This window comes from Pinus tabuliformis, chromosome 4_1 (assembly GCF_031772625.1).
Source record: "Pinus tabuliformis cultivar Carrire ecotype Pingquan chromosome 4_1, CPIR1, whole genome shotgun sequence".
NCBI lineage: Eukaryota > Viridiplantae > Streptophyta > Pinopsida > Pinales > Pinaceae > Pinus > Pinus tabuliformis.
Window position 1 is genome coordinate 361,789,141 of NC_142303.1, and position 17,740 is coordinate 361,806,880.

General features: G+C 36.4%; 1 pseudogene across 1 annotated transcript; it reads right to left on the reverse strand.

Annotated features, from left to right (window-relative positions):
* Window positions 1-1,995: 1,995 nt before the first annotated feature.
* Window positions 1,996-14,273, reverse strand: LOC149175808 (putative flavin-containing monooxygenase 1; annotated as a pseudogene). The gene is made up of 4 exons (XR_016258341.1): window positions 13,613-14,273; window positions 11,531-11,582; window positions 2,841-3,180; window positions 1,996-2,694 (listed from the first exon to the last, which is right to left on the reverse strand). The product of XR_016258341.1 is annotated as a putative flavin-containing monooxygenase 1 (transcript).
* Between the last annotated feature and the right edge of the window lie 3,467 nt (window positions 14,274-17,740).

The following is a 17,740-nucleotide window of genomic DNA, read 5'->3' on the forward strand; positions in this document are numbered from 1 at the left end:
AACATAGAGCTGAATGGGACATGCATGACAACGGAGAAGTAAAACAAGTTTTTGAATTAATCTCAACAATTTTTTAGCCTAGCTCAAACTTACACTAATAAGTAATAATGGTTCTATAAAGGGAGAGTGTTGGAACATGTTAATTGCTCCCAAACTGACATAGTTTCCAGTGGTTTAATTAGAGTCTAAATTTAAAAAGTGTTGTGAAATAAAATTATGTGACCATTATTAACATCTTAAAACACTACTGAAAAATATCCCCATAGTTTTTGTATCTATCTATTGTTCCATTCACAAATATTTCCAATTACACAACCACTTCCTCCTCTACTCTTCTAACTTTTATCTCTATATATAATTATATAATTTAATTTTACAAATATAATGAATTTAAATATTAAATTGTTATATAATATTATCTTCTTTTATACATACTCTAATTTTTTAAATTAAAATCGATAACTTCTATTAAGAAAACCATATTTTAAAAAATAATGGTTATTCTTTTTCGTGCTACACTATAAAATATTACAACAAACCCAAATTATGATTTTCTTATGTCACAAAGATAATTCATCAATCACTCACAGTTCCCTGAAAGAGATAATTGTAGAAGTATGTCAGTTTGTGAGATTATAAATAAAAATATTAAAAAAACTGAGATTTAATGAAATATAACCAGTTTAATTTAATTGGAATACAAAATTAACGTTAATGTTGCAATGGGTAAGAAGTATTGCTAAAGAAAATTATGATCGATGGTTATTTATAAATATAGAATTACTCATTACTTTAATATTCAAAAAAAACTACCGAACATAGAATTACTAGTTGGTGGCTTGTAATGGCTAGACATTTAGCCGGATGTTTCTACGTCATAAATGGTTACATGTTTTCTTCCATCCAAAAAAACTCAGCTCTGGCATTACAAAAACCAAGCTCTTAACTAAATAAAAACAATATTAAAAAAGAAATAAAATTAAAATAATACTAGTCAATTATGTTAATTATGTATATCTTATGAAAATATGTAAAATTATCTCGCTAGCTACCTCAGCCATGCAGTTAAAGTGACTACTTCACATATACCATGAATAACATGAAACAACCATACTTCGAAGGCAGGGCGACTAGTCTGTAGCTTTGTTAAAGAAATGTTTCTTTCCAGGCCTCCAATTTCTTGTTTTGCTTCCAACACTGGGATTCAGATTCCGACTTAGTAAATATTTGGTTTCAAGGAGAACAATCATCCCTGCTCCTATGATACACACCCTTCTAATCCAGAATGCATTCTCAGTCTTCCCACTGCAGTTAGCCAGCAATAATGTTAGGATTTAACCAAACTACAAACTCATAATGCCAATAAACCTGCTTTGACTTTTTATCTCTCTGCATATATAGCAATTTAACGGAACAGATTACCGAGCCTGCCCCTGCACTCGACGTAACATTCGAGTAATCACAGAATTTTTGACTCTCGACGTTAACTTTTTATTGCATCGACGTTAACTCACCCATCTACATGTTTCAGTCACAAAATGTTACATTCGAGAATCACAGAATTCCAACTCTTGTCGTTACCATTGTGTCGCATCCACGGTAGCTCGTGGCGTCGACATTTTTTAGTCTCATATGTCTCTTTAAATTGTATAACAATTATACACCATAATTGTAAAGTAAATTTGTCTCTTTCAAACAGACCAAATCAATAATTTAGTTCTGGTCAAATGAAGAATCCTTCGTTTCACAGAACTCAATTCACAGCAGCCTGCTGGTCATTTCAATTCTTACAAGTGTCAGGTGGGTCCAAGGCATTATCATCTTATTCAATTTTTCAACGCGGTATAAAGACATGGAACATTTTGACAAGGATTCCCTGGGTATAAAAATCAAGATGAGAAATCCAATACTTTTGATTCGTTCTCTTATTTTCAGGATAAAAAGCCATTTTGAGAATGCACGGATTGATGTAATCCCATTTGAATGCATGGATTAAGTTATCATTCCTTACAAGCTCAATACCCTGCGTGATATTGGTCCTTTCTATACATGCTACACGGAGGAGTTTGACAAGGATTATCAGTGTGAAGACCTAGTTGATAAATTGAGTGCTTTTGCAAGTGTGTACAATCCTAATTTTCATGTGATCATGTGATCATTCAATCAGATACAGTTATATAGAAATGGGATCGCTCAAAGCAGCAGTTAAATAAGAAGAAATTGAATCACTTCTACCTATTTAGAGATTTTCAACGACCGAAAATAGTCAAAAGCAAGTTAACCAAACTTATTCCAACGTTACATACACATGCACTTTCTGCAGACAACCTTATATTTTCCTGGACACACTACTGTCTACACTCTCGATAATCAAGATTACTATAAGGAGAGAAAAGCTCGAAAAACCAATTCTTCTTTCTCATTGGATTCCGTCCCATGTCTCTACAAAGGTTATCGTTGTCCCATATCTGAAAACTGTCCAGACAGATTTTCGAATACAAGGGTGTAAATTTCTTCATATGCTTGGAATGGTTGTCGATATCTGCCTCCATTTCCCTGATACTTGGAAGGAGAAAGTTTCCCGACAGAAAATGGGCGAGCCACTGAGTACGTATTTCAGTGGAATGCAGATTCGATAAACATTCTGGATAGCCAAGAATTGCCATACAAGGAATGCGTGGATGGATGAGCCCCCTGTTTATTATCAGTAGAAAAGTAACTTAGTGTTAGGGGTCAGACCTTCATCTGTCACCAACTTTTTCACCTCCGAAGCACTTGAATTAACAATCACAATAAACAGGAAAACATTAAAGAGTCCAGAGCTGTAGTGAATAACTAACCTGTATAGAGGAACTACAGCTGATTTCTCGAGAGAGTCTGCAAAAATCTTTGGAAGTAGGCTCTTCAGTTTTTTTTCAGTATCATAACCAGTAGCGAACAGCACAAGATCAGCTCCCACCACTGTTTGATCATCTAATACAATCCCCTGACTGCAAAAACCCCAGTTGCTAGATTTTCGAAATTGTATGCAACCTTCCTCTGCTTTTGAAAACAAACCGACTGGAAGCGATGAAATTTGACAAGAAGTTAACTCCTGAAGAAAGCTGTGATGTGGAACAAGGTCATACTTTCACAAGGGAAGTTTCCAAATAAAGTGGAGCTCCACAAACTTGAACATTGCTCATCTTTCCAGAAATTGGGAAAGACAAGCAATGAACTCCAACATTGTACATGAATTTAAATAAATAATAAAATTGTTGAAAAAAAGGCTACTTTCCATAACGTTATCTACACTCTACTACTTTTATTGTGAATTTTAAGTATGTCTATGCAGATTTATGTATGGAATTTTTGGTGTTGTGTGGTGGTAAGTGAAAAGCTTCAGACATATTACCAGTGCTTTAAAAAAAATCCAAAAGTTTTGGGAACAACTTCTACACATTACTCTAGTGATTATTCCTCAGATTTATGCTTTGAAATGTTGAAATCGTAATTTCAACGCAGCTGCCAGAAAACGGTAAACAGACCCGTCGGAGAGCTCTCGGGTCACATTCCGGCAAAAGGGATTTTCCGATGATCGAACCCGAGAAATTTTAGAGCTGACGCGTGGTTCACCCCTGACGTAAGCCAACGTCATTTTCTCGGGTGTTAATGTTCAGCATATGTTGGCCTTCCGATATTGTTCTCCACCGTTGGATTTACTCCATCGCTCTCCACCGTTGATAAACCAAAGCTGCGTACGAGGTGCATTTAAAGGTTTGCGTGGGTTAAATTCTTGAGTTTGACCGCCACTCCTGCATCAAATTAAATATTGCGTGAAGTAAATATAAGTTTTGGTTGACCATGCGTTTTAATTAATGAAACGTAATAGTGGTAGGTAGAATAGTGAAGTTTATTATGTAGAGCACGTAAGTTTTTTTATGACAAGGTATGGTGCATTTAAACATAGGTATGGTCAGTTTTTTTTATGCAATGTAATACGTAAAAAAAATGGAGCTCGTATATTTTTGTTGTTGACTCTTTTTTTGTAATATGAGAGATATGTGAGTGTTTTGCAGCGAGAGAGTAAAAAAAAAGGGATGTATGCACAGCAGTGCACAAATGTATTTGGTAATGTCTTGTGAGGCATTGTAAAACAGAGGAATAGCAAAAACCATGTGTGGTTTTGCACAGCAGTGCATAAAGGAAATGGTGGAGCGATTTTTGTAAGCCTGTGTAATTTTTATTTACAGCAGTAAACTTATGTAAACTTTTTATTACAGCAGTAAGTTGTTTTTCACAGCAGTGAATATAAAAATGATTTTACAGTGGTAAATCCCTCTCAGTAAAAGAGGATGAAGTTTGTATCAGTTTTTAATGAATAGAATGTTTTTAATGGTGGTGAAATACTCTGTCTCTCAGTGAATTTTTTTTAATCTTACCTGAGCACAAAAAATCCTGGAAAGGTAGGAACAGAGCATTATCTCTGTGTTTTGTTTGAATCTTGGTTTTTGGTATTTTCTTCCATGTAAAAATACCCAACATGAAAATTCTAATGAAATAGAGAAGAGAATACCATCGGTGCAAATAGGCGCGATATAAGGCTGTACAGAAACCCTTGACCGGGTTTTTCAAGTAACAACTGGGCAAAACGTGTACCGTAAAAAAACGATAGGGGCACTCCCCAAACGCTGTAGGAAGGAATTGTCCAGTGCGCTGCTCTGAACACCAGCATACAGGAATGGCCATCTTCTCCCCCACCAAATGTTAAAGAGAGCTCATCAGTAACCCTAGTATACTTATTGAATAAAAAAATTAAAACAATGAATCAAAAAATTAAAACATTTATGGTGTAAGGTCTATATTATCTAACAATATGTACCTTGATTTGCCTCAGCGCATTCCACCGCTAAATCCATGGCTGACTTCCTAATACCGATAACTACAATTTTTTTCCCTTTGATAAACTCAGCGGCACTCTTTTCATCCAGTCCAATGTATGCAAAACTTTTCCTTGAAATACTTCCGGCCCTTTACCAGGAGGAAGTGATGGGATCTTCGGCATATTGTTGGGTATTTTTTGCTGGGGAAATACCAAAACCAATTTTCAAACACACACACAGAGACAATGCTCTGTTTTACTTTACTCCAGGATCTTTTTGTGCACAGGAAGACTAAAAAAAAATTTCACTGAGTAACAGAGTATTTCACCACCATAAAAGATTTCTATTCATTAAAACAAAAACTGATACATCCTCTTTTACTGAGAGGGATTTTACCAAAAAAAATACTCTGCCTCTTTTACAAAATGATTTTTACACTGCTGTGTAAAATCTTCATTCACTGCTGTAAAATAAAATTTACCTCATACTGCTATAAAACAAATTACATACTCCCCGCACTGCTGTGCATTTTCATCTTGCAAATAAAACAAAGGTCAACAAAAAACTTGCGCTCCACCATTTTCGTATTTCACTTTACTTCACCATCAGTAAAAAAAAACTTACATACATATTTTATATGGGCTCCCACGTTTTTCATTTATGCATTATGCACTGCTGTGCATCACACTAGCTTTCATGGAAGTCAACCCCTTTTTCGCTGCATCCCCAAAAACTTTGTTTTTGTTTCACGGTTATATATTATATGAACCCAAAACAAAACATGTGTTTTTTTTTTTAAAAACAACGACTCCCAAAGCAAAGACAAATAGTTTTTACGTGCCGTAAGAAACAACAAAAGAAACTTAAGAATTCTACCTACCACTATGACATTTTATTAATTGCCTTAATAACAAAATGTGCGGTCAACCCAAAATTGTTTCACTTCCACGCAATGGTTTTAATTTGATGCAGGCCCGTGCACCTTTAGGAGATCGACGGCGGAGGACACGCAACCAGATCGGACGATGGAGAGGATATCGGAAGGCAGATTTTCACCGAGCTTTAGCTTCCGATGAGTTTCGTTTGCTGATGTCATGCGGGTGACACGCGTCGCCTCCAAATCGCATCGGAGCTCAACAATACGGAAACCACTTTTCATGGATGGCGGTGCGATATGATCCTGGCCGGTTTTATGGTTTTGTTCGGTGGTTTTGGAGTAGTACGTGCGCGTTGAAATTACATTTTCAACACTCCCCTTTAATTTCAACTGCTGGGCATTCGGTCATACCCAAACACTTCCTCAAAAATTCAAAGCTTTTCTGATCCAGCGGCTTTGTCAAGATGTCCGCAACCTGTTCTTGAGTCCTACAGTGTTCTAGGACAATTTCTCCATTGTTCACCAATTCTCTGATGTAGTGAAACCTTGTATCAATGTGCTTCGTTCTCTTGTGAAACACTGAATTCTTTGACAATGCAATAGCTGAGCTATTGTCACAAAATATCACTGTCGCTTTTGCCTGCTCTTGGCCTAAGCTTCTCAACATTCTTCTCATCCACACTGCTTGACATGCTGCTGCTGTAGCTGCCACATATTCAGCCTCTGCTGTAGACAATGCTACAATGGACTGCTTCTTAGAAGCCCATGAAATGGCTCCTGAACCCATATTAAAAACATAACCGGAAGTGCTCTTCCGATCATCTACACTTCCAGCCCAATCGCTATCAGTGTAACCAATTAAATCTGAACTTTCTGAGACACTATATAATATGCCAAACATTTTGGTACCTTTGACATACCTCAAAATTCTCTTTGCTGCCTGCCAATGTGCCTCCTTTGGCCTCTCCATGAATCTGGAAATCAAACTAACAGCATACATAATGTCAGGCCTAGTAGCTGTTAAATACATAAGGCTGCCCACAATGCTTTTATACAAGCTAGGATCAAAATCCTTGCTGCTGTCCTCTCTGCTGAGCTTTAATCCCATTACTGTGGGAGTGATTGCTGCCTTGCATTCTTCCATCTTAAATCTGCCCAAAATTTGATTTACATATCTTGCTTGAGATATAAAAATTCCTTTTTCATTTTGATCTACTTCTATGCCTAAGAAGTATCTCAACAAACCCATGTCAGTCATTTCAAATTCATCCTTCATGACTGATTTAAAATTTTCAATGAGCTGATCATCATTACCTGTGAAAATCACATCATCAACATACAAGACAACAATTAAAATTTTACCATCTTTTTCTTTGATGTAGACTGTGGGCTCTCCTTCACATTTGTCAAATTCATTATCCAATAGATATGAGTCTATCCTGCTGTACCATGCTCTTGGCGCTTGCTTCAGCCCATAAAGAGCTTTCTTCAATTTGCACACTTTGTGCTCTTCACCTTTCTTCTCATATCCGAGAGGCTGTTCCACATAGACCTCTTCCATTAACACTCCATTTAGGAATGCTGACTTCATGTCCATTTGGTAGACTTTCCATTTGTTTTGTGCTGCTATGGACAGCACTGCTCTCACGGTTTCCATTCTTGCAACCGGTGCGAAAGTCTCCTCATAATCTCTCCCATACTGCTGCTTGTACCCTTTGACAACCAGCCTTGCCTTGTGCCTTTCAATCTTGCCTTCAGCATTGCTCTTGGTCTTATAGACCCATTTCACACCAATGACTTCTTTGCCTTTTGGTAACTCAACCAAATCCCATGTTTTGTTTCTCTCTATGGCATTCATCTCCTCATCCATAGCTTCTATCCATTTCCTATCTTTAATAGCTTCTTCAAAATGAATAGGATCATCAACATGACAATACAAGGCAAATAAGGAATTCATTCCTTCTTCATAAATTTCACTTAGATTTCTAAACTTCTTACCTCGTTCACTTGGTGTGCAAGTGCTCGAAGATGCACTTGAGTTTCCTCCTTGTGGTGTGCTTGGAGAAGCACTCTCATTGATCCTTAATGGTGTACCTTGTTGTCCTTGTGTTGGTGCTGCTGTTTGGGGATTCATTTCAGCCACCTCCTCATCATCTTCATCATGAGACAAACAGTTTTTGACATTCACTGTTTTCTCTATGCTTCCATCCCAAGCTTCCTCTTCAATGAATTGAACATCCCTGCTGACAAAGAACTTCTTGGTAGATGGAATGTACAGCCTGTAGGCTTTGGATTCATCACTGTATCCAATGAAGATGCATTTCTCCCCTTTGCTGTCCAACTTCCTCCTTAGCTGATCTGGTATGTGTGCATAGGCCACACACCCAAAAACTCTCATGTGGGTAACTCCTTGCTTTCTCCCACTCCATGCCTCTTCTGGCACTTTGTTCATGACTGCTTTTGTAGGACACCTGTTCAATATATAAACTGCACAATGTACAGCTTCAGCCCAATAATCATTTGGAAAATGCTTTGCCTTCAGCATGCTCCTTGCCATATCCATGATGGTCCTGTTCTTCCTTTCAGCAACTCCATTTTGCTGCGGAGTGTACCTTGCTGTAAACTGTTTATGAATTCCATTTTCTCTACAAAATCTTAGGAATTCCTTGGAGATATACTCACCTCCTCTATCAGTTCTCAATACTTTTATGTGCAGCCCGCTTTGGTTTTCCACAAGTGCTTTGAAGTTTTGGAATTTCTCAAAGACTTCACTTTTGTTCTTGAGGAAATATATCCAAGTCTTTCTTGTAAAATCATCAATGAATGTCAAGAAATATTGGCTGCCTGCTAATGATGGAGCTTGCATCGGTCCACATAAATCTGAGTGGATGATCTCTAAGGGTGCCTTTGCCCTTATGCTCTTCCCTGATGGAAAACTTTCTCTGTGTTGTTTTCCCAAAATGCAGCCTTCACATAGGCTGTCCGGTTTCTCTATCAATGGTAATCCCTTTACCATTCCTTTCCTACTCAACAAATTTAGACCTCCAAAATTGAGATGACCAAATCTCAAGTGCCACAACCAATTTTCATCCTTTGGCACGCTTTGGAAAGCCTCTTGGGTGACTGCTGCAATCTCATTTTTGTTTTTCAAATCTGCCCTGATCCGGAGAGGGAACATCCTGTTCCTTGTCATCTTCACTTCAGCAATGCATCTTTTGCTGGGTGGTATATCCATGATGGTGCACACATCATTTACAAAGTAAACATTGTAACCCTTTTGGATAAGCTGTCCAACACTCAATAGGTTACATCTCATTCCGGGGACATAGTAGACATCTGCTATGGTTTTCCTTTCTCCTTGCTTTGTAAATATTTTTACCTCCCCTTTTCCCATAACAGAGACTTTGCTATCAGTTCCTAGTGTGACCTCTGATTTCAAATTCTGATTTAAGGCTGAGAAGAGGGCAATGTTTCCTGTCATATGGTTGCTACAACCCGAGTCTAAAAACCAAATTTCCTCACTATGTGTTTCAGCGATGTTACAAGCTAACAAAACATTTTCTTGACTGTTGTTTTCTCTTGTAACATTTGCATTTTGTCTGCTGTTCTTATCATGTTGTTTCTTTCTACAATCACTAGCATAGTGTCCATACTTTTTGCAATAATAGCATTGAACATTAGATTTATCATACCTTTGTCCTTGAGCATGATGTTGTCCTCCTTGTTGGCTGCTGCCTTGGCCTTGATTCTGATTTGGATTGCTGCCTCTTCCTTGTGCATTTGATGTGCTGTTTCTTCCACCTCTGTTCTGGCTTCTGCCTCTTCCTCTTTTGTTTCCTCTGCCTTGACCTCTTCCTCTTCCAAAGGACATCTGGGTCTTGAAGGCTTGCTCAAGGGATGAGTTTTCATTCCTACTCAACCTCTGCTCATGAGTTATCAGTGATGCATGTAGCTCATCAACTGAATAGTTTGAGAGATCCTTTGTCTCTTCAATGGTGGTGACTATGGCATCAAACCTTGAGGGTAAGACCCTCAATATTTTCTCCACAATCCTTCTATCTTCAATGGTTTCTCCATGAGTTCTCATTTGTGTAATTACACCAATCACATGAGTGAAGAATGATTCAATGTTGTCTGACTCCTTCATGTTCAAGTTTTCAAAATCCTTTCTCCGCGTTTGCAATTTTGCTATCTTCACTCTCTCCATGCCTTGATAGACTGTCTTGAGGGTTTCCCATGCATTGTGTGATGTTTTAGCTGCTGCTATCCTTGGAAATATACTCTGGTCTACTGCTAGATGCAACAATAAAATGGCCTTTGCATCCTTCTTCCTATTGCTCTTCAGCTGATCTCTCTCTCCCTGAGTTAGTGCATTGAACTCATTTTCATCTGCTACTTCTTCAAACCCAGATTCAACTATTTCCCATAAATCTTGAGAGGCAAATAAAGCTCTCATGGTTATTGACCAGTAGTCATAGTTCTTCCCATTAAACTGTGGGAGCTGGGTGTTGAACATACCCATGCTTGTGCTAGCCATTCCTTGACTGTGTATTTTTTTTAAAACAACTAACTGTCTTCTGCAATAACAAAAGAAATGCTTTTGAAGAATACCTGAATCCTTTGATGTCTGAGTCTTCTGTCTGCCTGAGAAGTTTTGCTGCAGCAACAACCTTCTCCCTTCAGCTTCTTTAACTTCTTTAAAGAGCCTGAGCCTGCTCTGATACCACTGTTGGGTATTTTTTGCTGGGGAAATACCAAAACCAATTTTCAAACACACACACAGAGACAATGCTCTGTTTTACTTTACTCCAGGATCTTTTTGTGCACAGGAAGACTAAAAAAAAATTTCACTGAGTAACAGAGTATTTCACCACCATAAAAGATTTCTATTCATTAAAACAAAAACTGATACATCCTCTTTTACTGAGAGGGATTTACCAAAAACAAATACTCTGCCTCTTTTACAAAATGATTTTTACACTGCTGTGTAAAGTCTTCATTCACTGCTGTAAAATAAAATTTACCTCATACTGCTATAAAACAAAAAACATACTCCCCGCACTGCTGTGCATTTTCATCTTGCAAATAAAACAAAGGTCAACAAAAAACTTGCGCTCCACCATTTGCGGTATTTCACTTTACTTCACAAAACAGTAAAAAAAAACATACATGCATATTTTATATGGGCTCCCACGTTTTTCATTTATGCGTTATGCACTGCTGTGCATCACAACAGCTTTCATGGAAGTCAACCCCTTTTTCGCTGCAACAAAAACTATGTTCTAGTTTCACGGTTATGTATCATATGAACCCAAAACAAAACATGTGTTTTTTTTTTAAAAAACAACGACTCCCAAAAGCAAAGACAAATAGTTTTACGTGCCGTAAGAAACAACAAAAGAAACTTAAGAATTCTACCTACCACTATGACATTTTATTAATTGCCTTAATAACAAAATGTGCGGTCAACCCAAAATTGTTTCACTTCCACGCAATGGTTTTAATTTGATGCAGGCCCGTGCACCTTTAGGAGATCGACGGCGGAGGACATGCAACCAGATCGGACGATGGAGAGGATATCGGAAGGCAGATTTTCACCGAGCTTTAGCTTCCGATGAGTTTCGTTTGCTGATGTCATGCGGGTGACACGCGTCGCCTCCAAATCGCATCGGAGCTCAACAATACGGAAACCACTTTTCATGGATGGCGGTGCGATATGATCCTGGCCGGTTTTATGGTTTTGTTCGGTGGTTTTGGAGTAGTACGTGCGCGTTGAAATTACATTTTCAACACATATCCCCATATCTTCCCATGCATAGTATTAAGAATTCAAAATGATGCCACTGCATGAACCAAGGGAAACCAACACAATTCAATATATTCCTCGATGGCAGGGAAATTTTCGTGGTACCAAGTGAATCGAGCCATTCTTTCAAATTAGAGGATGGTGGTATAATCATTAAGTCATCGAAAACATTCGATTTGAAATATATATATATATAGATATAGATATAGATATAACTTAAATCTAAATTATAATCTTAAAAAGAATTCTAACTTTAAAATTAATTAAAAAAACCAAAACTTAAACATTTAAGCTGAATTTATATTTAAATTGATATTTGGAGTGAACTGCCGGTGGGTTTCTTTGATAGTTTTAAATTGAATTTATATTTAAATTGATATTTGGAATTTTTTTTTATGGGTATATATATTTAAATTGATATTTGGAATGAATTGTGAGTGGGTTTTCTGTATGGGGCCTGCTTACAATCGAGATGTGGATGGGAGGTATATACGAAATGTGGATGTGGGGCATAATTGTATTGGAATCTGGTAATTTTTATCACTTCTGGTGCGGAGGAAGTGTCACAAACATTAGGGCAGAAATTATAGCATTATGGGGAACACTACTATGTTCCAAATGGTTGGGTATTGAAACCATAAAGATATTGGGGGACTCAAAACCTATCATTTAATGGGTACATGCATACACTCAATTCAATCCTATCAATCTTTGGACTCTGGAGCATGTTGGGTATACGACCAAAGTCCCACATTGACTAGAAGTGGGGAGGATCACAGATATATAAGGATGGACAATATCTCCATTGGTATGAGGCCTTTTGGGGTAAAGCCCAAAAACAAATCCATGAGGGCTTAGGCCCAAAGTGGACAATATCATACCATTGTGGAGATATGTGGTGTCCAGAGTCCTTACAAGTGGTATCAGAGCCATGCCCCGAAGTTAGCCAAGTGGATAAATCCTCGGAATGCCGAACGAAGGTTGCCCCGAAGTTAGCCAAGTGGATAAATCCTCGGAATGCCGAACGAAGGTGGTGGGCCCCAGTAATATCACGATGGGATCCATGGATGAGCTCGGTTAGACAGGCGGTGTGCTCTGGATTCTTCATGGACGTGTCCTGGTCCCAACACAGTGAAGAGGAGTTGACCTGGGATAGAGCAAGCTCTCGAGGCAGGGGGTGCTTCCATGTAAGGCGTGTGCTTCCAATGGAGCGGAGAATCCTGGTTGGTAGAGAGTGGACGGATGGATAATCGTTTGAGGGGAGGCTCGATGGTCCTTTGTTCGAGGGGAGGATTGTTGGGTATAATACCAAAGTCCCACATTGACTAGAAGTGGGGAGGATCATGGGTATATAAGGATGGACAATTTCTCCATTGGTATAAGGCCTTTTGGGGTAAAGCCCAGAAACAAATCCATGAAGGCTTAGGCCCAAAGTGGACAATATCATACCATTGTGGAGATATGTGGTGTCCAGAGTCCAGACCCTTCAACAGATTACATATAAGCATGTGTACCGGGAACATGTGTACCAGGAACATAATGGAGTTGCAGACATGTTATCAAAAAAAAGCATTGCAGTGCAGTAATAAATGAAGGAACTATTGAGATGTCAGTGTAAGTGGAGGACAGAGACACTTCAAAAATAGAGATATGCGAATAGATTTCCAAAATAAAATCATAGGGAATAATGGAGATATGATAGGTAAATAAGATTTTGCACTAAATTTAAAATGACACACAAGTGACAAAAATGTTTTTCTTTGAAAAAGTATATCAGAAGCAAGCTACTGTAATAACCTTTATTAATGAAAAATGGTGATTTTTTCTACTTAAAAAATGAAAAAGAAATTTAAAATATCAACTAAACTTGAACGTAATATGAGAAAGTATTCAGGCTGTACTCGCAGATTTATCGAATTTGTTATACACGATATTCTTAAATAATAATAAATTGCTATATTCATTTTACTATTGCCTTCATAGTTAAGATATTTGGTTGAAGTGATTAATTAACGGGTACCATGCATAAAAGGAAACAGCCATATTGTATCCTCTATCTGTCTCTACCTCTGTGGATTCTCCATCGCTTTTCTGCACACCCACTTCCCAAACCGCATTATTGGCATATGGACCTCCGTTCTTACCCCATAACCCAGCATGTTCCAGACTGTTCTCACAATATTCTTGGCCAATATATCGAATCTCCGCCACTTTGGAATTGAAGTGAATGTAATCAAGCAATCCAAAATGCATGGCATAGCCCTGGAAGTAGTCCAACACCTCAGAGTGTGTTGGGAATTGGTTAGTTACATGGCTTGGCCATGGAAAATCAGTAAATTCGAATGCAGGGCGACTAGTCTGTAGCTTTGTTGAAGAAAATGTTTCTCTCCACAGGCCGCCAATTCCTTGTTTTGCTTCAAACACCGTGGGCTTCAGATTTCGACTCAGTAAATATTTGGTTGCAAGGAGACCACTCATTCTTGCTCCTATGATACACACCTTTCTATTCCCAAATCCATTGTCAGTATTACCTTCCATCACCAAATTCTTACTGCAGATAGCCTCTGATTTGTTTAGCCAATTTTAGCACTTAACAAATGGCAGTCAGCCTGTTCGCTCTTTTCCTATCTCTGTATATATAGCAATTTAACGGAACAGATTACCAAGCCTGGCAGCTGCACTCGGCGTACGTTCGAGAAATCACAGAATTCCGAATCTGGACGTTAACATTGTATGCCATCCACGTTAACTTGCCGCATCCACATTTTTCAGTCTCAAATGTTCCTTTAAATTGTATGAACAATTGTACACAAGAATTGTAAAGTAAATTCGTCACCTTGAAACGGACAGAATCAATAATTCAATAATTTAGCTAATAGTCAAAAAGAAAATTTCTTAATTTCAGCATTCAATTCCTACCAAGTTTTCAGGTGGTCCAAGCCATCATGATTTTATTCAATTTTCAACACGTTATCAAAACTTCTATACATATTGCCTCTTTCAAATTGTATTCTAGATTGAAATGACTACTCCAAATAGTAGTTTAGGAGGAAAGTACTACCGTGCAGGCCTGCTGCACTTCTCTTAAAAAAACACATTCTAGACTTGTAAGCTTCCACGTATTGTTGCAAAGGCTAATCATTTGTTTTCAGAAATTTGAAATAAAATTATTATCTTTTATTATTTGAGATTATTATATGTTTTTTGTTTTTTTTTTAAATTTGGAATATAATTTTTTGAATAAGGTTTTTTTTAAATATTATATCTTATAAAAATAATTAGTGAAATTTTGATCTTTGTTGTTGGATTTTTGAGTGTTAACACTTAAAATTTTTAGAGCATTTGGAGTGTAAAAAATTTGCAATTCAAAGTTCTGACTCTAACAAATCTGTACATAATGGACAAATAAAAATTGGCAACTAAAACTTGTGATTTGAGCAAATCCTTATAAGATTTTGTGAAAATTAGACTGAAAAATATACCTAAAAAACCTCCAAAATATTACCCAATAGATTATGAGTTTTTGTTTATTTGAAATACATAAAAATGTATAAATAAATTTAAAGTTTTAAAATACTATTTATATATTTTTATAATAAGATTTTAAAAATTTTGGAATAGGGTTCTAACAAATTTTAGATTTTTAATTTAATTATCAATAATTATTAAATGGATGGTCCACTTAATATTTTAGTAGTAGTTATGTTCTTTTCTCTCTTTTATTTAAATTGATTAATTAATAAGATGTGGGAATTATAACCCATGGTATTGTATTAAACAAATTAATAGTCTACATAATAAAGTGAAAGTAAAATGTATATATATATATTTAACTTATATATTAATTTTTTTATAATTAATAATAATTATTATTTTTATTATCCAATCTTAAGGTCACGGCCAAGAAAGACATCAAATTGGTGTATGAGACTCCTTTGTTTGTGGGACAAGGGACACACTTCACAGTGATTTGAGTGCTAAGTCTACCCAGGCATACATAGTCTACCTACCTATATATATATATACATATAGTGTGTATCTTAAATTTTTTCTAACAATTGTTAGAAATAAAAGAGAATAGATATAAAGTATAAATTTGAAAAAAATACATAAAATTGACATTTTTACTACAATGTACTATCAAATCTTACTCTGTACCATCCAATCTTAATCTTAAATCTTACAAATCTTGATTTATGATTTATTTTAATAAAATATTCCAAATTGGTTCAATCATTTTCCTCAATAAACCTTACCTATATTATATATTTTCACAATTCAATTTTAAATCATGATGCAATAACAAAAATAAAATTTAATTGAACACTACAACAAATAGGATTTTCTCTTTTATCTTCACAATTTTAATCATAACTTAAAAAATAAAATAAAAAATATTTTTCACTTACACTTAGCAAGCCTTTGTGTAACTAAACTTTTTATTTTATTTTTTATATTAGAGATTTTATTACATAAGAATTATTTGCCATGCCATGAAGACAATATATGATACTTCATATCAATTTGATTTTTTCACCATAAAGATCCTAAGAGGTCATATGTTTAAAACTAGAGAGGGTAGAGTATGTATGCCTTTTAGATTTAAATCATTGCTCCTAAGTGAGTCCCTTCTTCCATAAACAAAGGGTCTTATGCACCAATGTGGTGTCTCACTTGGCAATGACCTTAAAATTAAATAATAATAATAATTCATTCTTACCCCTAACCTAAGATGTTCCATGTTTTCACAATATTGTTGCCCAATATATCAAATCTCCACCACTTGGAATTCAAGTGAATATAATCAAGCAATCCAAAATGCATGGCATATTTCTGGAGGTAGTCCAACACCTCAAAGTGCGTTGGGAATTGGTTAGTTACATGGCTTGGCCATGGAAAATCAGTAAATTCGAATGCAGGGCGACTAGTCTATAGCTTTGTTGAAGAAAATGTTTCTTTCCATAAGCCTCCAATTCCTTGTTTTCCTTCGGACACCGTGGGCTTCCAATTCCGGCGCTTTAAATATTTTGTTGCAAGGAGACCACTCATCCCTGCCTTATGACACAAACCCTTCTATTTTCAATCTTACGTTCCATCACCAAATTCACACTATAGTTAGCCAGCCACCATTTTGTCAATCTTACCTTCCATCACCAAATTCACACTATAGTTAGCCAGCCACCATTTTGTCTAGCAAATTTTAGCACTTAACCAATGCCAGTCAGACAGTTCTCTCTCTTTTTCTCTTTGCAGCACCCGGCATACGTTCGAGAAATCAGAGAATTCCAATTCTCAAGGTTAACATTGTATGACATCCACGTTAACTTGAGGCATCCACATTTGTCTGTCTCCAATTAAATTGTGTGAACAACCGTAAAGAATTGTAAAGTAAATTTTTCACTTTGAAACAGACAAAATTAATAATTTAGCTAGTGAAAAAGAAAAATTCCTAATTTTACATAACTCAATGCACAAAAGCCCACTTCGTTTCAATTCCAACCCAGTTTTCATGATTTTATTAAAGTTTCAATACTTCATCAATGTTGGAATGGAAGAGAGGAGAAACACAATAATTAACACACACAAACTATAGAAGTTGTTGCTCTTCTCTATTGATCACACAAACTTGATTCTTACAATGAACTCGGTGAGGGGTATTTATCTATTTTTGGATTAGCTACTCGCCCAAAATAACTCAACATGCACACACACTCTAAATTTAACTTTTACCAAAATATAACTTAACTTGAACTCACTTAACTTGATTCAGTTAACTAACTTTCCTAAATTTAATCAACTCTTGCATGCAGGAGTAATTACAATTTTTAAGACTCCCCTTTAATTACGATTGTATGACTCAACATAACTCAAACATGACTTAACCAATTTTTAAGACTCCCCTTTAATTACGATTGAATGACTCAACATAACTCGAACATGACTTAACTATGCTTGCTATGGTTACAATAGAAATTGACTCAATTATCACTCAAACATGCTTGTTGGTCTATGTCTCAGCGAGGCTTATAACGACTCAAAACTTTGACAATTTTGCATATAATTCAAACATCATAACATGACTTAACTATGCTTGCTAGGCTTACAATAGAAATTGACTCAGTTATCACTTGGTATGTGTAGGCTTACAACGACTCAAAACTTTGACAATTTTGCATTCTCTTTTACACTGCTTCC